This window comes from Ischnura elegans, chromosome 9 (genome assembly GCF_921293095.1).
Source record: "Ischnura elegans chromosome 9, ioIscEleg1.1, whole genome shotgun sequence".
NCBI lineage: Eukaryota > Metazoa > Arthropoda > Insecta > Odonata > Coenagrionidae > Ischnura > Ischnura elegans.
Window position 1 is genome coordinate 62,610,888 of NC_060254.1, and position 21,242 is coordinate 62,632,129.

General features: G+C 40.4%; 1 protein-coding gene across 4 annotated transcripts in view; it reads left to right on the forward strand.

Moving 5' to 3' along the window:
- The window catches only part of LOC124165865 (myocyte-specific enhancer factor 2), a 261,927-nt gene that overhangs the window by 11,157 nt on the left and 229,528 nt on the right, over positions 1 to 21,242 (forward strand). For all 4 annotated transcript variants that reach the window (XM_046543395.1, XM_046543393.1, XM_046543400.1 and 1 more), the window contains exon 3: positions 9,077 to 9,127. The gene's annotated coding sequence lies outside the window, so the exon portion shown is untranslated. The remainder of the gene's footprint in view (positions 1 to 9,076; positions 9,128 to 21,242) is intronic.

Below are 21,242 nucleotides of genomic sequence, written 5' to 3' on the forward strand. Positions count from 1 at the left end.
AAAGAACTGATACAACCAGATAACAGCTTTGTTAGCTAGCTTCATTGTACAATTGGACTGTTGTGGCTCTATTTAAAGTTTTTTCTTCTTGATCAAGTCCTTGATATCAAGGAGAGGATTTCATTCACATAGGAGGCTTATGAATATGAAAGAGCAGATGAGAGGATCATTATATTATAGTATATAGAAAAGGCTGGTGAAAAGTCTGATCTGGAGATGATTTACAGTGCAGAAACATGGATGCTGAGGGAAGAAGATGAGAAAAGACAGGAGACATTCAAGATGTGAGTGTGTAGATGGGATGGAAAGGAAGGGAAGGGCTGGTCATGATAAGTGAGGAGATGATAAAAAGACCAAAGGATGAAGTTGACCATGGAAAAATATTTGAATTAGCCAGGATTTGAACCCGGAACTCTTAATTGCCAGTAGGGTTTGTTAGCCAGTTGCACCACCTAGCCTTTTTCTCTGAGTGAACTTTGGGATAGATTTTACCAAACAAGGTGTTGACGTCAAAAGTCCACACTATGGCACATGTGGCGGAGACCTGCTTGCTAAGCCACTATAGGAGTGAAAAACCCTACTTCGTTGTTCTATTCGGTGATGATGAATTTCAAAGCACTGCATGAAACGAGTGACTTTGTACGCTGGTTAGAGGAGGAGAGGATACTTCCGGGTACAGAGTTGAGATGTGGAGGGTATAAATGTTTTGGATGGAGTAATTTCTTAGTGGTGAAGGAAAGTTAAAATCCATATTTGGGGGAAAATGTTAGGTTAGCAAGGGAGGGGAAGTAAGAAATAAGATTGATAGAAAGCGATAGGGAAGACCTTATTATGAATCGAGTGGAGTCATTGTTAGTGTGTTATGACCCTACACTTGGAGTGTCCATGATTGTTTTGGATGTTTGAGTGTCGAATTATTTATTGTTAAAATCATTTATAGTTAAGTATATAGACAAATATATCCTTTTTCGTGCTATAATGTGACAGGCTGGTCAGTGAATATATTAAGCGAGAATTAGAAGCCTTGGTGAGGTCCATGGCAGGGTTGGAAGAGACTTGAAAGCCATTTAAAGCTAAGACACAGGGACTTCTTATAAGTTCATACATTGACTCCGACAGCAAAATTTTGAGCAACCTGACCAATTTTTTCCTCTCTTTTTTCTTATTGTATGTGATGGCAGTGCCAGGTTTTGATACGTGTTAACATGTTTGAAACTGTTTGGCAGGGGTTAATTTCATTGGGCTACTCCTTCCAATTTAGAAATTATCTCTTATTCTTTTTTGTGTGCTGTATTTGTATCGGCTTGATGTGTAACTTATCAATTCTGTGTTATTTCCTTAATGCGTTTTCTTAAATTTGCCTAGAAGACTCATGGATCTTGTACTAAATCATTCATACATCTATCAGTTCATACGTGAATTACATATTTGTAAAATCTTATTTTGAAAGTTCTATAGAGTCAAAAGAGGATCCACTTTTGTAAATGATAAACTTACTTAAAAAGTAATGGAAACTTTGCACCTGGTGAAAATGTTACTCTTGCCTTGGAAAACATACCATTTTTTTAAGAGTTGGAAAACTTGGCTTTATCACTTCGAATTGGGTAGCACTTACTTACAGTTGATAGAAAATCATGTACACTTCCCGGAAACTAATATACGTGATCGATTAATCGATCGAACGTCGATCGATACGTATCAATAGTATGTTGGAAAAAAGGAAATGACTTATTTTTATCTTCTAGACAGTGTTTGATTTTTACGTCCATGACTTAGAAAGCTATCATTCCGTGCAGTGAAAACCATATCATGGCTATCTTTTGAGGAGTTTTTTAGGCGTGATACATTTTTCTCTGCAGAATGGTATCGGCATGGTCCATCGATTTTCAAAGATGTTGTTTGCTCCTGTATATCGGTGCATCACTCGATTATTAGACTCGTCGCTTTGAATTCTTTCCGTCAAAATTTATTACCTTAACGCATGTGAGGCTAGGAGTGTGTATTTTTCACTTGTGGAGCTGAATTATTACTCGTTCTTGTTAGAATGAGCCATGGAAAAGTAGAATTTCCTTGGCTCATGAACGATATGCTCCTTGGACCACCTTTCTTTGAATTTTTTCTTTGCAATGGTATCGTTTTACCACTTACGTATTGCCCCAGAAAGCAAAAACCACTTCGTTTACTCCTTAAGGTTTCGTCTGGGTTTTGCAGCAGCAGTAGCAGTACTGCCAGTGAATTTCGGAACGCGTGCATAGTTTTGCTTAGGATATTTGGTCATTTAAACGTAGGTACGACCAATGGGAGGCGCTAGTTTACGAGCCCCTTCGGAGGAGGCGGAGTGGGATGGGTAGCAATCAAGAGATTTTCTCTTTTAAGATAATTTATTTATTTTTCGTCATTTGTTCGTGAAAACTTGTGTTTTAATGAAAAGAATTGCACGTTCTAATCTTTTAACCCTTTAAGTACCACCGAAGGGTATGTGCGAAGAATAACTAGGGCCGATCTATCGGCCGGGTGTGTTGAACACTGTTATTGATAACGAAAGTATAAAAAGTGAAAATTAATAATAGATATAAAATCCACAGATAAAAAAATCATTCGCCTTGACCAGGATTCAAACCCAGATCCTCCGATTCTTAAATTAGTCAAGAGCGACCGCCTCTATGTGGACAAAGTTCGGGCTTTGGTCTCTCCGGCTGTAGCGCTGTGCGCACGATTGATTTGCACTGCTTGTGGCATCATATGCTCAGCATACCTTCTTGTCCAGTATAGCCTTCAAATTTCCACAGGGTAGAATGACGCCTCTGTAGCTTAACTGGCTAAAGCATTGGACTGGAAATCGGGGGGATCTGGGTTCGAATCCTGGTCAAGGCGAATGATTTTTTCTCTGTAGATTTTTCGCACAATTTGTGCATTGCGGGTGACTCCTTAAAGATATCACCGTGTCTAGTCCCGTTATTCTTAAATTACTCAAGGCCTGTGTTGCGCCGCCCTGATGTTGTTGTGGGACTAAATATAACTATTAAATTAAAATACAGCCAACAAAATAAATTGTGCGCATTTTAAAGTAGTTAACGTAGTAAAATGATGCCATTATCATCTTCAAATAATGGCTACCGTCTGGGGCTTACGCCTTATGCTGTGGAAACTTAGTGATAATATTGTTTTTATTTCAAGGGAAGTTGGGATTAGATAGTTCTCTGTTACAATTTGCATGTATTACAGTAACATGCATGCCCTGGATGGTGGTAAATCCCTCCAGGCGGGATTCGTACCCGCGATTTCTAGGTTGGCTCTCGGGGACCTTACCCCGGCGCCACCGATGAATTCTGACGAGTTATTTCCCGTAGAAGGTATTGTTACTCATACTTCATGAAATGTTCTATGATGAATCCATTTGCTATGTAGGTAGCTTATGTTTTATGTCAACGTAAATCGCCCCTGCGAATAACTATTTCCATTTCTTCAAATAAGTACATCTCGTTTGCTCTGTAATCCTTTTTGCACAATGACGCTAAGTAGGTATAAAAAGTATGAGTTTTGTTTATTCCAACTAGTACGATGTTGACAAAAATTATTGAATATTTAATATTAAACCGTGAGAGTATTTGTGATGATATCCATTTCTTCAGCAGTGAGTACATTTATACCTACGCAAATAAAAGAAGAAAATCCGTGCGGAAGGGATATTCGTTGAAAGCGCAAGTATGCAAACCTGTTTCGGCACGAAGGATTGGAAGACATGCCTCCAAGGGTTCGACGGGGGAGACATGGTGGCGATCACATTACAATGGTCCATATAATTGGTCGTGCTGAGAGAAGCTCGCCACCGACAATAGGTTGTTGATCTTAATGAAAGGCAGCTTCATTTGAACATCCGGGCTGAAGGCCGGATCCAATGCTCTATCGTAGTAACTCAAATTATGATCGACTAACTTTTAAACATATTTCTTCGGCACTCAGTAATTAATTACGGCACTTTTTTTGTGGATACACCGCCGACTCGCATGCTGTTGGCATTTTAGTGGTGGCACGGAGTCTTCCGCAAGTGCGCTCACTGTGCGATATTATCGAGAAGGAAAAATCTTGTACTTGCCTCGATCTCCCGAAGGCTTGCCGTTGTTAGCTAATTAGGCTCTAGCGGAGTCTTTTTCCGGAGTAGTTTTTTGATGGGTCTGATGAGAAAGGTGGTGTAATGCATGTATGTATTTCTTTTGGATAGCATATTCGTGCCCGTTACCTGAAATTTCTTAACTTATTATTTTTACTGGTATTAGAGGAAACCGTTACAGCATTTTCAAGTTGCTAACGTGATTTGACAACAGTTACAGTGTTGACTTTTGCTAGTATATCAGAAATTAGTCCTTTGTAGAACTTGAGTGTAATTTTTTTATTTTCCTTTTGACTTAACAAATATAATATTAATTTCTGACAACATGACGCTTTGTAATGATATCATTTTGTAGCATTTCCTTGTATGGTTAAATACCCTCGTAAGTGCCTGGATAATAATAAGGTCCTGTAGGTGCAATTTTCAGCATAGAAACAGCATTTTTTGGTCTCAGATCAATGGAGTGTGTACAAATAGAACATTATGTTTTGAAATTTTCTTGAAATAAAGTTATCCCGTTTCTTCGATTCAATAAAATCCCACCTTTTTAAGGGAAATAGAATTTTCATTAAAATTTCTATAAATGATATTTTAACCGTGCTTTAACGTTCGACGCTGAAAAATCAGCTTCCTTTTCTATAATTTCAGGAAATTACATTTTATCATCATAAATTTCACGTACGCTTTACGTCTTTCTAGTGTAAGGGGTTTAAGTTGTAAAAGGAGTAAAATGTTGATTTCAAGTTGAAGTTTAATGACGTTGATGTTAGAAATTATGTGAATTTCGCTAATTATCAGAAAATGTGATATGATATGTAAATATAATAATAATATGTAAGGCCGTCACCGTACTAGACTTTTATTTCTTAAGCAAATCATTACTGTAATTTAAGACTAATGATGTTGGTTACATGAAAGGAGATAATGAAAACTTGAAAACTAAAACATTACGATAGGGAAGAGCAGAAAAACGATTGAACATGAAGAGATTGAGATGAAAAGGATGATACATACGACTGCATCCCTTCCCCGCGCCTCTTTCTCAAGGCAAATAGACATACTCTCCCGAGCAGCATCGGTCGGCTCATAAAATTGGGAGAGCATTTGTTTAAATATATAAGGATTAAATTAGCAATATTCTGAGTAATCCTATTTGAAATCAGTCGGTGTCGTCTATGAAAGTAGTTTTTGTGCCAAATATGCGAAAAGTATTTGTTTGGAGTCACGATAGAACCTCTTTACGACCCGAGGCCGTAGATTTCTGACGTCGCGACCGACGTTGTTTTGCGCGGCGAAGTCGTAGTCGGGGAAACGGTGGGCGGGGGGGGAGTGCTGCGAAGGAGTCTCGAGATGCAATCTGGCCCCAGCGGCGAGGCCCTCGCGGGGCCTCACAGCGGCGGGCCGTGCGTGCAAGGCGATGTGGAGTATGCACGCGAACCTGGCGGCGAGGGGTTGAGACCGCCTCCTCGGGGCAGGCGGGCTCTCCGCCTTCCCGTCCCTCGGAAAGGAGGAAGCCCGCGAGGAGAACAGCGGGGCGCCCGGCAGGGTGGTCGATGAAAAACTTTTGATGGGTTGAGGAAGGAAGGTGTGGAGGTTCGCGGGGAAAGGGGGGGGCGAAGGAGTCAACCCATATTTGAATATCGCGATCCAGTTCTCCACCCGTTGTAACCCACCGCCTTCCGCCGTTGCAGAACCCACCGTGGCGGCGATGCAGCGGCGATAGCTTCAGATAGATGGGACGGGCATTACGTTTGCCCACGGGCAGATTAATCACCTCGCAATTGCGTCCTCTCTTCCCCCCCTCGCGTCTTCCCAAGAACCACCAACTACCTCCGCCTTCGTCCCGTCCTACCTTCCGGTTCTTGCCTCTTCCTCCTCGGCATATCGTCTTCCCCGCTTCATTGGCTTGTGCTTCTCAGCACCTCGCGCGGCATACCGTAGCCTTCGCAGATTCCTGCGGGTGTTTCCGGCCGTTGTTAGTTTTTATTGCGGACGGCGTGGATTCCTCACCGCCCGCCTTCTATACGTTACTCTATCCCTTTTTTTGCTTTGGAAATATTCACGAGAAGCGAGTGTCGGGTATTTATTCCTTTTTATTTCCCTCGGGAGAGTATGTATTTGCCTTGAGGAAGAAGAACGGGGTAGGGATGTCGTCTTTTGTATCGTCCTTTTCGCATTGATCTCTTTATGTTCAATCTTTTTCCCGCTCCTATCTTGCGTTTTCTCCTTATAGTTTTTAAGTTGTTGTCGTCTTCTTCCGGTTCACAATGAACTGGAATTCAGTTTTGAATCCTATTTTATGGCGTGAAACGCAAGGAGTGCTGTATGACATATAAGATGCAAAATTGGCTAAACGTATCCAAATGTTTGCCAACGCCTTAGATGAAGCATACATTTACTAGAGCGCTGATTGGCGTCTGCGCATGGGACAAATATTGAAGTGCCAAAAACCAAGATCACTTGGTGAATTAATTGGTCTGGCTGGTTGAGTACGACGACAGCGTTTGTATGCATATTGTTTATTTCGATCTTCAGTTTTATTTCCGGTAACAGGAATACTCGATATTAAGTGTGATCGTAAGTTTTTTAACGAAAAATTATTTCCAAGTACATAATATATGGTTTACTGTTTCCTATTTCTTAGCATTACGGAGGGTAGGGTTTCAATACATGCCTCGGCTTTCAGTTGCTTTGCGCCTTTATGTGCGCTCCTGAATATATTACCTCAGACATGTACGTCTGTAGGTGGTGCTGATTGTGTCCTCCTGTCGGGAGTATTGATGTATAATTTTCTTTTTGCTTAAATAATCGATCATGATTCATATTAAGCTATTAAGAACGAAAGTTAATAAGAAATCCCTATCTAGTTAGTTTGTAGGTCAGATATGTTTCGCATTTAAGCGAATGCTTGAAAATATTGGAGGTCGTCGTTTCTTTCCCCCTCCTGAAAATTTAATGCTTCGCGCTTGCTACGCGAGGTTATCGCAATTCTGATATTTATTTGGTAACATAAGAGATACCGATCAGATTGTATCTCTATTCGGGTCCTTCAGTTGTTTCCGATTTCTTATACACCCATTGAAAGCTCATTGGGCGAGAGGCGTTACCGTTTCCTCGAAGATGGATAAGAATGCGGGTAGAGGAAGTTAATACGATTACGCTGCTTGGTTTCCGCTAAGTCTTGTGGCTTGTATGAACCCTATCTTTACTCTCGCGTATCGTGGGAATGCAGTCGCCACATGTGATTCCACGAATTGTGATAATTCATTGTTATCTCTTACTACTTATTGTTGGTGTTCTTCCTTCTCTATACAAGTAATAACTTTCTCTTTCATTCCTGCGATAATTCCTAACATTGAATTCCTTTTTCTGTCTTTTTGCTTCAAATTGGACGTTGCTTAAGATATAGATAGACATATGGGAGTATTGTCTTTTGAAAGGAATGGGTAATTTCTGTAAGTGTGACGATTCAACCATAGCCTAACTAATTGATTATTGCCTTTTTGATTTGGGATGGTGGATGGGGTGTATGTTAGGAAGAAATATTTACGGACCTCCGACCGCTTTGTGTCTCATGTCTAGCGACGTATCTATGGAGTACTTTGTCGTCCTACTGGTTGACAGCGGGTGGTGGGTCACCTGACCACCTGGCATCAACCAGTTACGAGGATAGATGAGTATTCGATGGCAACTTCGGCAGATATCGAAAGCCAGAACTACTTAGCAGGAAGCCTGAGTAAATATCATTGCATTAGTATGTATAGAGTGAAAATTCGAATGTATAGAGTGAAAATTCAAATTTTGTTGGGTAACGGCGCTTAAACAGTCAACTGAGTATTAACGGTAAGTAAATTTTTCGGATGTGAGTGGTTTTCTGTGTCACTCGTCTAACAAATTTCCTTCGGTTAGTTGCAGATCTTTCGTATGCTTAACCATTTTTGAGGTTCCGTAAATTTGGAAATTCTTTGTGAATAACGTACTACGGGGTATTGCAAATGCATACGAAGTCTTTACTGGAGAGGTGTGTAAACCAGTGACTGAAGGAAGCAATCCATCCTCAAACGAGCGAAATAATTCAATATGAATTTATTGGTTGCTTCCATTCTGCAGCACGAACAAGACAAGATTGGGCGTCACACTTTAGAAAGGCGCCCAATGGGCCTAAACAAACGAGTAGTGAGAATCGACCGTATTCAAATCAGTTTTAACAATGAAAACTTTTTTATTTTCTTTAACAACCATTACTCGCTTGTTTTTTTATCTTTTGACGTTCAAAGTCGCTGTCAATCATTCATTTTCTTTTGTTTTGGAAGCTCAGCAGTTTTTGTAGTTATTAGCGCTCATTTGTGAATTTTATCAGGTGTGACTTGAACTTGTTTTTACAGTCTTTATATCAACTCACCAACCTGTCTGTTTGTCTGTTTGTCTGGTACAAATCTTGTAACTGAAATTTGACTCACTTCCTGTGAAGCAAAAACGCTGAAATTTTGCACACTTCTTAATTTCCGATGACAATACATGAAAATATAACTTTTTCTATCCAACCCCCCTTTAACCACCCCCCAGTCAACCTATAGCCCCCCAAAACATGTTTTTGATCTAAGAAGTTCCAAATGGTCGATTTTCGTGTTTCGTGGCATTTTTAACATAGGGGTAGGCATTTAAAAGCATAGGGGTGGCATTTTGAAACATAGGGGGCTTACCATTCACTGAAAATTTAATAAATATAGTGACTTTTTTAATACGTCACTTTTGGTTTTTCGGGGTCACTGAGTTTTTTTGCTTTGTGTCATATATAAACGTTGCTCATCCCCTGTAATCTAAATATAAAGGCTGGTTTAAAAAAAAAAATTTTTTAAAAGAGCTTATTGTTCCCATGGCTTTAATGTATGCAGTGTGTTCCGGTGTGATGAAAATTTGTTCACGCCTTTCCTTGTAATTAACGCATTGCTTTTTTTCTTCCAGGCTCTTTCAATTAAGAAGATGGCTGCAGGATACGCGTCAGACTCATTCAAGGTAAGCACAACATTCGGTTTCTCATCTTCTGGTTGCATGTGATGGGATGTCTTGACTGGGATGCATTAAGTCAGTCACCAACTCTGTATGGCCACGTCGTCTCCATTACAAAAGCAGATTCGGTCCGTGTACCGTATGTGGTCGGACTTCCCAACGAACCTTCCTTACCTCCATGGCTGATGTCACGGCTCCCCTTTTCCGGTATTATGTAGATCACGCATCTCATTGCCTCCTTCTCATTCTCTAAACTGACCTCGCTTACGCACCTCTCGCCAGAACTCCCTGCTCCTTTGCTCTTTCGAATCTGTGAAAGAACGGGTACTTGGGGCACAGGAAAGATCAGCGCCGTAAAAATGACTAAGGTCGTAGGCCTTCATGGCGAGCTAGTTAAAGGAATTATTTTTGGGTTCTCTTCCGGGTCAAAAATATCATAAAGGCCGTTTTACACGGCACACGGAATTGCACAGTCTGATGTACGTGTGAAGGCGCAGTCAAAATTGCGTCGTGTAAAGCGGTGAATTGCTAGAACACATGCGAGAATGCGTGGATGCGAGACGGCAAAATAGCCCCTGTTCTAATTTCGTTCATGCATTCGCGCAATTCCACACCATTTTAGAAATTAATGCAGCTCTAACCTGCGCAATTCGGTGTACCGTGTAAAACGGCCTTAAGGGAGGCGTTTCGATGCTCAACTCGTCCTCTTCATCAGGGCAGATATTTTGAGATTGACGTAGCGACAAAAAAGCGTTCGAGTAATTTCTTTCACTTGACGGAATTCTCAGGTTCTCCTCCGCGTAAAATTATCCATGGCGGACGTTTCGATGCTCGACTTCGGCACCGTTATCAGGGCAGGCATCTCAGCTTGACGAGGCGAAAAAAGTTGGTAAAATACTTATTCTAAGGAATTCTTCTCGGGTTCTCCACCGGGTGAAATTATTCATGGTGGACGTGTCGATGCTGGATTCGAACATCGAAGTGTCGGCAATGAATAATTTGACGGGGTGAAGAATCCTATTAGAATTACCTCAAGTAAAAATAAGTATTCGTCCAATTTTAACGCCTCGTCCAGCACAAACTGACTCTTTCCCATGTATACCCTCCGAGATGCTTGTTCCCTCGTCCCCAATAAAATCACCACTTCCTGTGGTTTGAATGTACTCTCGTACCTTTTCGGGCATTCTAATCCTCTAATGGTTGTAGAATCCCAAAATTGTCGTTCTTAGCTATAATTACCTTTTTTCCGGAAAATGTCGTTGGATAATTTAAATACTCGATATCGCCCGTATTGAATGCATGGAATGTAATTCGTGAAGGACAGCACCATCCTAAAATAACTATTCACGCTTCATTGGCTTGTTGTGGTGCCTTAAAATATTTATCGGCTATCTATATTTAATACGTGGTAATTACTTATTGCGTGTTAATTCTTTTTTTAAGTCAAGGAGTACTTAGAAATGCGTATATTTAGCAAAATCAGGGGTTTTTGCGTTCGGTAGTGTGGGGCTCTGGACGATTAGATTTTGGTTAACTGACTGTTGACGGACCTTGTTCGTAAAAATAAAAATAAACTTGAAATTTTTAATTTTTTATCTTGTATGCTAACTTTATAGAAAATGTGTTATTTTCACAAGAGTCTTCCTTTTGACGTTACTACTATTTAACCATGCATAAATATTTTTTTTAGATCATGGATAAATCAGTCAGTAACCTATTATCTTTAATATAAGGGATGTTCATCAACATCCGCTCGTGAACTTCTTTTTATTTTTTGTTTAATGCATTATCTTTATCTTCTAAGAACTGATGCCGTAATGAGCTTATCGTTAAATACCCGTCTTTTTGTATCACTATGTTTAATATCGCTATCGTTACCGTATGCGGGAATTTTAAATTCGTCCTCGATGGCTTAAGAAACGCACAATGATCCTTATATTCTACGTCAAGTTATCATGTCTGGAATTACTGGAAGAAGCTTAGAAGCCCCTTGTCCTATTTTAGTTTTACGACATTATTAAGCAAACTGTCCTAAATTATCCCAAGTACGAATTAGCTCTGCGTAAACGCGTTGTTTGTGTTGGATCTTATAAAGTACAGGTCTTTATGTTGATAGGTAAATATGCTTGAGGTAACTTATAGTGTGTTATATGCATTTTCCAGCCCATGACTGAGAAATTCTTGCATTGTTACGGTAAAACGCGTGTATAGCTTATTAGAACCCTTGTAGTATGAATGCGAATTAAACAAAATATTTTATCATACATTCAATTTATGGGTGTGAGGACAGGTTTTAATCACCCTTTGGGATTCGCCGCAATGGATTAGGAAATTCCTTTCGCGCCAACGGTGACCGTCGGCGTGTGACGACATCCACTGTAGTATTCGCCAAAAAATCTGGCGCGCCCGTGTGATATTTTTTTTCGATCGCGCCGTGGAAATGAACCGATCTCTGCGGTCGACGCTCGTCTTTTTCATTCCCGCAAGTTTTTATCTCATCGCGAATTCACGCGCGCGCCAGGCGCAATTGCTCCGCTCCACCGCCCGGGATCTCCGCGGCCCATTTTCGTCAAAGCTGCCGGTGGCGGCGCTACTGCCTCGTGAGCGCCTCCGCAATCGAGAGGGATGAACAAAAGAGGGGGGGTTGAGCGCAGAAAATTAATCGCGTCGGTTCGAGGAATGGGATTGCGAGTTTTATACCGTCCGACGCAATCTCCACATTACCTATTTCGTAGGTGGTGATATATTTATTTATATATTCCCATACCACCGAAAATAGCTCATATTGTACATTTTACATCGGGTTATTAAACTAAAACAATTACACGTGCCTTGGGATGGGGAGGCAACCAACCCAGACGGGTTTCGAACCCGCAACCTCTTGTTTGGCAGGCGAGGACTTTACCCTGCCGCCGCCGAGGCCGGCAATAATGTTGGGAGTATAGTGCAATAAGAAAATTTGGCGTTCTTCTCGAAATCTATGTGAATGTCACCCATATTTATTTTTAACTTCATACACCTACGAAGAGGAGACCGGGGCACGTTTACACATGGGGTACATTTATGCCATTGTTCTATAGCCGTGATGTTGAATGCTGTTTATTGCGAGGTCTTTTTAAACTTGAACTGCGCTATATTCAACGCGTCTGAATTCGAGGTTTTGATCTTATTTTTTTTTGCTCTTCCATTTTTTAGCCAAAGACGTAAATATTTTTTCGTCGGTGTCATTAAGCAGTACATGAAGTCTGTTAAAATTTTCATTAATTTAAACGGTGATAAATCGAGTCTGAATCATTGTGAATAGTAAAACTAACCAAAGCACTGGTAATAATCATATTAGTTAAAACATGACAAATATAAATACTCCAAAAGTTAGGCAATAAATTGCTGTCTATGATGACGTACGTTTTGTTAAAAATATTTAATAAAAAGTGGTTAATTAAAATCCCAAATCTTTGTAAATATGCCACCGTCTTCCCTTTTGAAACTATGGAGCATAACAAGGTACCGTGCGAAATGGAATAATTTGTATGCATATCGCGATAAGTTTTGACAGTCGTATGATTGGTGGGTGGAATATGTAGCGAATCACATTTTTATCTGAGATGAATTACTTACTTATCTCATGGCAACTGAATTAGAATGACAATATTTATGGGGATTTTACAATTCGTTTAATTATCAGGCAGTCGCTACATAGTGATTCTGGGTGCACGTCCATCATCATCACTCCTAAGATCCTAACAATTCTAAGATTGGTATGACGCAGCCCTCCACTCAATTTTCCTTTCAGATAATCTTTTCTCACCTACATATTTCTTTCTCTTTCACATCCTTCTTTACCTTTTCCATTTATTTTGTTTGAGGTCTTCCTCCCTCGCTTGTCCCTCGACTATTGTCTTCATCGGCCCATCGTGTGTCAAGATGTGGCCCATAAGGTTGCTCCATCATCTTATCGCAGTTTTCAATGGCCTTCTCTTCTCTCCAATTCTTCTTAGGACTTCCTCATTACTAACTCGGTCGATCAATTTGATCCTCATAATTCTTCTATAGCACCTCACACTTAGAAAATTTCGAAGGCCTCTGTCTCGTCCATATTCCCGCTTTATTTACGTGGCGTGATTGTTGACGAACCGTTAGGACTTCAGGAGTTGTGCAAAAGCTACGATTTTTATCTATTTACTTTTTAATTTTAATACCGAAGTATTTCCTCCAACTTGGCCTTACCTTCAGTAATCTAGGTACAACAATATATATTGCAGTTTATCTTGTAATGAAAATTCTATATTGATGAATAAAGTGCGCTAACAGTCACTCCGAAATTGCTACCTTAGATTTTTAGGCTTTACCATGTTTCCAAAAATTATTGAAGTACTTTGGCTTAGGCTCTATCGCTTTCCAATTGAAATTCATATTGTTGCGTGACCTATACGTTACGTAAATTCAGAATCTACTTCTTCAGAATTTGCATACCTGTTTTGGAATTGTTTCAGCATTGAATTGAATGTGATTTCACAGATAAAATGTAAATATTTGTGTTGTCATTAAGTAGAGGACTTATTATACGACAAGGATGTGAGATACATGAGCGTTTGACATAGATTCGGAACAGAAGGTTTAGTGCTAATGATTTTTGTTATTGTGTTTGTTTTACGTTTGTGTCAAATTGCTTAAATACATCAATACTGATAATATCCTTTTCGCTAAGCAAAGACTAATTGAAAATAAAAATACCGTGTACGAGTCCTTATAAACTTCTTTAATTATTCTTTAGTCTCTCAAAGTGGTATAATTATGTGTCCATTTCGCTGAATTACCCCCTGTTGACTTAAGTTCGCGAGACTGTGTATATTACGGTATTTAAGTCATTCTATCCTAAATTAATGAGTTTATAAACTTTCTCGATGCTCAGATTCCTGCGAATACGAGAGGATGTCTATTTTTCATCGTAATCCCTCTGTAGGCCTTGATAAGTGATTTGGTAACTCGCGCCGATGCAATAGAGAACACACATGAATACTGGCTACTCCAATGAACCGGTAGACTTTCTCTTATGGCATTGATCGTCGTATATTTCAAGGCGATGAAGAATATAGGGCTGATGGTTGAAAATATGAGTGATGCTATCTGTAGGCACTTATACTCTACTTAACAGTATTATTATATTTTCCCCATAACTTTTTCCAACTCCGTATTAGTTCATCTCACAAGTTGCCGTATCATCTGTGGATTAATGTGTCTTATTAGTCTAGCTGTTCAGTTTTAGCTATGCATATTTATATCGAAATTCCATGGGAAAGCGTGGCCATAGCTTTGTCGGCATCTACTGACGTAATTTTTAATTGCTTGAGTTGTATTTCATGCGGCATTATATAAGTATTAAATTGTATTTTGGGTCTAGTTTAAATGCATGTGACGGATTATTGTATGGGGAATTTCTGTTCGATATTTTGGATACTGAGTTACAGGTTCTGTATCTAGGTCTTAAAATGAAGCATGTTCTATTCCTGCATTGTACTGTTAGATTTTTCTCTTATCATGTTGGTAGATATTTTCCTCTCCTTGACGAAAGAGATCGCGCTGATCATGGACCCGAGAAGAAATTGTTGTAGGTCCGTGTTACTGGAATTTCCGTCATTGAACAGTTAGTAGCTTTGTGTTACTGTTTAACTCTTGTATTTGTCCGGAACTTCTAAAATACTTGAATTCATCCAGTGCATTTGCATTTACTCCTTCAATTCAGATTATATGACTAGAGGAACCCATGTTGGATGCATGAGTGATAAACATTATTCCATGACTAATGACATAGTTCTCCTTTTTATGGGGTTACTCCATTGACAGTAGTTTAAGGAGAGCAACCTCGTTTCATTTGCTACAATATGGACTTATGTCGCGGTACCCAATTCGGTAAATGTCATCTGAAAATTTCTCCGTAAGATGATGCCTTGTTGGTGTGTCTAGTTGCGTACACGATGATTCGGAGATAAAGTTTCAATCCCTGGTCAAGCCAAATCATCTTTCTGTTTCTTGCATCCGTGGTATGTATAATGTACGTTGTTGAATGTGAACTGAACTTTCACAAAAAGTGCATCAGCCGAAATAGAAAATTTGGCCGCCATCTGCAGATGGGGAATAAAGAATTCCTGTGCCGCATTCTGGACTTGGTCATGGTGGCACGGTATATTATTGGGTAGGGCGCATGGCTGTTCTTCTTGGGGTTCAAATTCCGGAATAAGCCGTGGGACACTCCCGTACAAAAATCCTCGAAATTGGAGCTATCCCAGGGAAAAGAGTTGCCCCCCCTGCCTACCTTGAATGAGTGAATTTTACCCCTGTAGCTTTGTCCTGGGTCTGCTCTACCTCACACAATCAAACCAACGTTCGGATTGAAGCACTGATTGTGAGTGAGTTAGCGCGTGGCCCTACGAGCTGAAATTACCATGATGGAATATAGATTCGCCAAGATTGTGTGGTAACGATGTTAATCCTCATGGGGAATTTTAATCATCATCGAAATTCAGTCAATGCTCGTTGTAATGTTGCGATCCGCTTCTCGCAATACGTCTTATGTATTTACCGTGATTATTTTCGATCAACTTCACGCGTGCGTAGCCTCACATCTACACATTACCCTGCAAGCCACATAAAAAGGTGTTCGGCAGGGGGTTGACCACCACCAACATGCCCCCACCATCACTCACATTCCTCGCAGAATGTTCCTCTAGGCAGAAAATTCCGTGAGAGTTTTGGTTTCCCAGAAACTAATGAGGTTTGCGAGTCTTTAGCTGCCAAACTTCTTTTGTGCGGCTCAGATTACGAATACAAGCGTTTTGCGAAAGGATCTTCAGGGGGCCCACCTTAGGTCCCGCTGCGTAACGAGGGTTAGTGACCTTTACCGCATCCTTTCGAGGAGTCTTCGAGAGAGAAACAATCAAGGCGATTAGCATGGGCCTTTTTCCTTGTCCGTGCCGGGAGCTTCACCCCTCGTGGGGTCCGATGGTCGAATACCAACTCTTCCTCCGCCTCTTGGCTTTTCGGCTGTGTCGAGTTCGCCTGTCCTGGGAAGGGAAGGGTTGACTTTTGGGATGGGTTGAAACGGGCCGTGTGGATCGTATGCATCGGTCAGTGGTGTTGGAGTGCTTAGGTGAAGGGTTTCTAAAAATAGCCTCGGTACAAGGGCCGGTGCAGTGCTCGAGGCGTGGAAATCACCTGTGAAAGAGCTGCCAGGTGAGGGGGGTCAACCACCTCTTTCTCTACAATCCACACCTAAAGACACGGCCGAGTTGCCCGCTGTCCATTTCAAATGTGTAGATACGCGATTTGGAATCAGCGTAGTTGAGGAACGGATCGTCCAAGCTCGTAGCTAGGGAGAGTGCTATACATATAACCAACCCCCGAAATTTGTTCAGCTTCCCCAAAAATATTGTTTGCAGCCAACGAAACACGAAGTTAGTTATAGTACGATCATTTTTATAGTAGATTTTGTTTATGAATGAATATTTCAACAATTTTGCGTTAATCTTTCAATAAAGTGACTCATTCAAAGGGGTATCATACAAACAAGGCGAGGACTTGTTTGTGATTCTCGCCCCCTGTCGTTGGAAAGAAATTTCGGGCTATGTGTCGGGGTTTATTCGATATGCAAAGTCAGCAATGATTCGTATGAAAATAAAGGTAAACAATCAAGATTTCGTAATCGTATTTATGGAGTTTTTAGCTGTAAGCAATTTCTTTCATAGAAATTCCATATTTGCTGGCCTCGGTGGCGGCGGGGTAAAGTCCTCGCCTGACAAACTGTAGGTCGCGGGTTCAAGTCCCGCCTGGGTAAGTTGCCCCTACCCTGGGAATGGTTGTGTGTAATAGTCGTTGTTTCATGTTATTTCCCCCGACGTAAAAGGCCTTAAATGAGCTGTTTTCGGGGCGATGAAAATAAGTAAATTAAATAAATGTATATTTTCCGGACACCTTTACCCTCGCTGACCGTTCTTTTTTATAGCGTTATATTGGTTGAAAATTTACACCATCATCTTTAATACCTACACCTTTCTGAATTAGACTGCAAACGAAAATTTTGCCTCCGCATCCGCTCGGCATACCCTGTCAAAGTTCAAGATTATGGCGAATTTTGAAACTATGAATGTGATTCAAAGTTCTTACTATTTGCATTGAGTTATCGACTTAGTTCTTGCATCAGTCAGTGGTAGCGTCACTTCACTCCTAAATAAAAGTCCATAATAAAATAAATTTACAGGTTTAAATCAAGGAACTCATGAAAACAGCATATTATGTTGTTATTATAGATTGGGCCAAAGTTACCCCAATTCAAGGTAACCGTGGCCCAAATTTTTGTAAAAAATCCTGGTCGTAAGAAAAAGAAAAAAGCGTGGCATTGAAGGTACATGTAATGTTAAAAATATAACCAATTTATATACTTTCTTTATTAATTTAAAGTTAGATAAGCTTGTTTGTTTCCAAGAAATTATGAGAAGTTGGACCAAAGTTATCCCAGTTGACGTTACCACCGGTCCACTTAACCACGCTTCTTCAAACTCTGGTATCTCTACTTGGGAAATGGATGGTCCCGCTTTCTGCAAGAGGTTTTCGGCCTCTCCACTACGAGGATGGGGGTTGTTGGAGAGTCCAGTACCCCCTAGAGGACCCCCCCCCCCCCCGAATAGGTTCTCGCGACCGTGAAACGGCCAATGCAATAGGTCTCTCCTCCCCGGCCCTCTTTTTCCCACAATTCACTTGTCTCTTCCCTCCCCCACGCCTCCACACCTTTCTCTCTTCTCCCCTCCCATCATACCCATCTCCTCCGCCTCCCTGTGTCCCCGCGGCGGACCGTACCCTTCCCACCGGCTTTCCATCCTGTCAACATCCCAGCCAGTGTCGGGCAGGCTGCCAAAGTGTGTAGTTTGTTGCCTACGGTGTGCGGTTCCGTCGCCTTCTCCAGCGCGTGGAAAAAAAATCGTGTGCAAATACCCCTTTTCTCACCCCGTGGTCTCCGACCCCTTTTGCCCCCCTCCTCCTCATCTCAGACTCGTGCCCTGTTTTTGTTCTATTCCTGAGAGCGCGCCCTGACCTCATCCCACCCTCCGCTACGTTTCGGTGTATCGCGGGGCCGGTCCAGGAGACAGTGAGACTCCTCTCTGTCGGGTGCATTGAAGGGTGAGTCCAGTGTCTACCTCTTTCAGGCCCCTTTCTTATCATTTGTGCAATGCTCACCATCACTTTTACGTGTATTTCTTTGAAAATAGGCCACTCTTAGGTCATCAACATCGATTGATTCGGTTTTCACCTAGTGAAAATTCATGCTGAATGAATGAAAACAACCTTAGTAGAAAACAACCAAAAACCAACATAAAAACAACCTAATGTAGTTAAAAGCATCGTCATCCCACTCAATTTTGGGTGATGTAGGTGTCCTGGCTATTCTTTCATTATCTATGATAACTTGACATTTCTGTGAAAATTACAGAGGTTGTTTTTATTCATTTCCTCTAGGCTCGGTAATTTCTCTTTATGGATTTACTCCATTTGCGGAGTATTTTTAAGAACATCATTTGGAATAACATGCACTTACGTTTTCTGGAATATTTTCTTTCGTCGTTATCTTCAGACTGAGCAGCTCTCTCCGCCATAATTTATCCACATTTTTGACGCTTGACTGACAGGTCCATTATAACAACCAAGCTGTATTTGGGCAAATTAGTGATTGTTATGTTTTAGTTTGGTCGGATTTAATTTGAATCTTTCCTTCTGACGGATTTTCGGGGCTATATAGCGCAATGTAGTGGACAGCGTCGCCGTCACACTTAATTTTGTTTGATGTGAATGTTCTTGGCTATTCTTTCACTTATTATGCTAACTTGACACTTATCTTGCGCCTTAAAGTTAATATTTGTAATGGAAATGCAATAAATATTAATAGATATAAGGTCAGTTTCTTTTCTCTATGTGTTCACAGAGTTTGTGGTCCTTAAGCGTCAAGGAAAGTCCTTGAGTTACGAATGGTAATGCGTTCGCGGTTTTTGCATCAAAAGCTTTGTGAAGTAGAATCTCCATTAATTGTGCTGATTTTTTTTTCTTAAATTGTATTCACCTTAGGGGAATCACTTGGAGATAGTCGATGCTTGAATGAATTTCAAATATTCCGCGTAAGCGAGGGTTGCGGATATCCTGACGTCATGGCATGCGCCCGGAATTTCTTCAGCCTTATTGTGTAATAGTGTTTTCCTAATGACTATCAATTTTAAAGCTGTTCAGTGTCCTTGCATTAAGTTGGATATACGTATTTATGTTTTGTTCCTATGGTAATTAATGTCAGTTTTCTCAAAATTTGTTAAATTTCAATTTTTGTTTGTTATAAATTATTTTTAAAAACTTATTTGGAGCCAATAGTATCCGGAGTTTTGCGTTATTAACATCTTGGTTATATTAAAAGTCAAGCACGTTTTCCTTTATATTTATTTTGGTAGAAATTTGGGACTTTGAACTTCGTGATCTCTTAGCTTCAAGACTGTATGTCCAAGGAGAATCCTTCAAAATATGAATAAGGATTTTTCCTCTATTGGTGTTTCAAAGGTCAAAAATTAAATTATGAATTATCTACCGTACTGATGTATAGAAATTTCCTTTATCTTCTGCAACAAAGCAATCAATCCCCAAGTTTATACGGAGTGCCTATAATTTGGTTGGCTGGTCGGAGAATATCTATGTTGAATGTTTGCCTTTAATACCGTTTCCCCCTGCCAAACACCCTAGAGGTGGCTCGCAGGGTATTATGTAGATGTAGATGAATACCGCTGTCATCTTTTTATTGGCTTATACGTTTTGCCATATTTTACCAAATCCCAGCGGCGGGCTCTGCCAAAAAAGTAACTATCGAATTAGGTGTATGTATCAAATTTGTTTATAGTTTTATGACGAGGTAAAGCGGGTAATTTTTTACCTAACGCTTAGTTAGCTTTTCTCCTTTCATATAAGTGTGGATATTCCTTGGAATTTTTGGGAATTGTCTAGGAATTGTCAAGTCGATCTAGGTTGTTTTGATGACGTTAGGGTTGAGAGTTTTGTTCCCATTTTCTTCTCTCCTCGATCAGTTTCCTGGTAGATGTAGATTTTCCCATGTTTATGCAATGCGCTTGAGTCTGGAGATTATCAGTGTTTTTCGAGGCAGAAACCAAATGTGCTTCTGGTCTTATCCTTAGAACATCTCATGCTTTTCGATTTATTTTCATTAGTTTTATTCCGTGTCATTTGCAAACACTTAATAATTTAGGCGTTCCTTTGTTTTTTTAGCCGTAAGTAGCCGGTATTGTAAACAGCTTCGTTTGACGCTAAATTTATGGGACCTAGGGAATACGTATCATGTATCTCAGGGTTTGCTTAGCCAGGCAAAAGAATCGGAGTTTTTCTGTTTCTTTTTTCTAATTTGTCTCCCATTTTGTCATTGTCTTTTACTTAACGTTTTTGTAATATTTATTCCTGGTTATTTATATTCCAAAACGTTTTCAGACGTTTTTATCGCTTTGCGAATCACCTTGATAGCGGACTTGATCGAACCATGATCGAAAATGAATGTTTTCGTTTTATTTTAGGGCTTATGCATTCTTGGCTATACTGTTTACCTTGTGAAGTGATTTATTTTTATCAGAAAAAGGCTTAAGAATCAATAAGAAATCTTAAAATAGTTAGGGGGATTGTGGTTTCTTGCCATCAAAAGTGGTATTTTTTGTGCTGTCTTATATCATACCTAATATTTGGGCACCCATAGAATAGAAACTATTGTAGAAGTTATTCCGTTTTTCTCATCACAAAATTACACTTTTTTTGGAGGTTTTGGCAGATTTTAACTAATTATTGTCTTCGTGTAAGGAATAGTTATCAATCGCCACAGATGTCCGATGACAGCTTTAGAAGGGAAAGTGTTGTGTGGGACCTTGCGAACCCCAGGGCCAATAGCTGAGCCCATTTACCAACTCATCCCTCTGTCTGCCCTGTCGACGTTGTCACATAAGGTTACACACCTTTCTCTCGTTGGTCCCTTCATGAGTTAATGCGCATTCGTAACTCGCCTAGACAATACACCTTGCAACGATGCCCCCCGACCCTTCCT